The following is a 1,830-nucleotide window of genomic DNA, read 5'->3' as shown; positions in this document are numbered from 1 at the left end:
AGGTTCCTATTACTATTATAACTCCTATTACAAGAGTTTTAAGTCCTCCTATTGCTGGGAACCAATTTCCAAACATGGCCCCAGGATGAAATCCGTGCCACACTTGAACGGGTACGTGTGCCAGTTTTGTTATATCTTTGACTATGTCTTCAACTACTTGCCCCTGATCATCTATGTGTAGACAGCAATTAATAAGGTGAAATTTTCCACAAATCCCTCCTTCAGCTGCTAGCAAGTAGTCGAGAGCTAGTCTGTTTTGGTAGATAGCATTTCTCATCTGAGTCTCTTGCCAGGCAAGAACAGTCAAGGCTTGACTGGTTTTATTAGTAACAGTTTCTAAAACAGCTTGTAACCATATGATTCGGTTGAGCATGTAGATGGGGGTCCAATATCCCCACGAGCCATCTTGTGCCCAAGTGGCGGGCCCATAGTATTGTATAATTCTTTCAGGGGGCCGTTCATCATCTTTCTAGTTACCTATGGCTATGCTTTGCTTTTCGTGGGAAGCATAGACAGGGAATCCTAGGAGTTCACCTGTTTTTATGGGCAATAGGAAGAAAGATGGTTTAATAGTGCCAATTACACAACTACCTGTCCACTGATCAGGTAGCTTAGCATAGGCTCTATGTCCACATATCCAGTATAACCCATTAGGGGCTGTCCAGTCCCAGTGGGATTCTGGGTTGGTCCAAACGGCCTGTAATCTTGGAAATTTACTTAACGGATTTTTTTCTGTGTGGTTTGAACTCCACCATGTAACTGTTTTTGTGGTACCATTATACAGTTTCTGTCCAAGACAACTAAGCTGTCCTACAGGATGAGTGAATTCTTTTCCTTCTCTAGCTATGCAATATTGTCCAATAATTGAGAATTTTAGAACCCAGAAATTGTCAGGATGGTTCTTTTGGGCTGGGAATTCATCAGGAACTGGGCCCGTAGGGACTAATTCTCGGGCTTCCCATGGCCATTGATCTCTTATTACAGTTCCTCCACAAACATAACATGAAGTGACTTTTAAAGACTGTGCTACATGCTCAGCTAACTGCAAAAACAAATTTCTAGTTTTTCCTGGAATCTCAGGTACTGGCACATTTCATTCATCACAGAAAGTCTGAAATACTGGTTCTAGAGAGCGTTTTCGAACCTCCTCTTTTATTAAGATATTTATTCTAGGATCTAGTCCCTTTCCATCAATGCCTAGAGATACATGCTCTCCTTTTTCCCACTTTGGGTCTGAGGGATTTGTAATTATTAATTCTAAAGGGTTGCAGCTTCCACTTGTGCAGGAGGGACTGATTTTTCCTTTTTGGAGCCAAACAGGATCTTTTTCATAGTTTTTCCAAGTAGCCCAGATGACACAAGACCAGTATTAACACACATTTGTACATGAATATGATTCATGGCAGATATACTTATTTCTGCTGTGTAACTCTTTTCCCAATCTAGAAAACCACATCCTATTCCTTGCTGATTGCTATTAATAGTGGCACAAGCGTCAAATTTTAGGGTTACATGTTTGAGGAACCCTCTTTCTTCTGTTCTAGCTATTACTTTATTTGTGTCACCTAGAAAAGGACCAGTTCTTAGTCTTATTTCAAATACCGTGATCATGGGAGGTTCACAGGGGTCATAACACACATCACGCTGATCACCTTCTGGATTACATACTTTGTACTGCTATTATATAAACATGTTCCAGTGAAAAAATGCTCATCATCACTGGCCATCAGAGAAATGCAAATCAAAACCACAATGAGATACCATCTCACACCAGTTAGAATGGCGATCATTCAAAAGTCAGGAAACAACAGGTGCTGGAGAGGATGTGGA

Source organism: Theropithecus gelada, chromosome X (assembly GCF_003255815.1).
Source record: "Theropithecus gelada isolate Dixy chromosome X, Tgel_1.0, whole genome shotgun sequence".
Lineage (NCBI taxonomy): Eukaryota > Metazoa > Chordata > Mammalia > Primates > Cercopithecidae > Theropithecus > Theropithecus gelada.
This window is presented reverse-complemented; position numbering follows the sequence as displayed.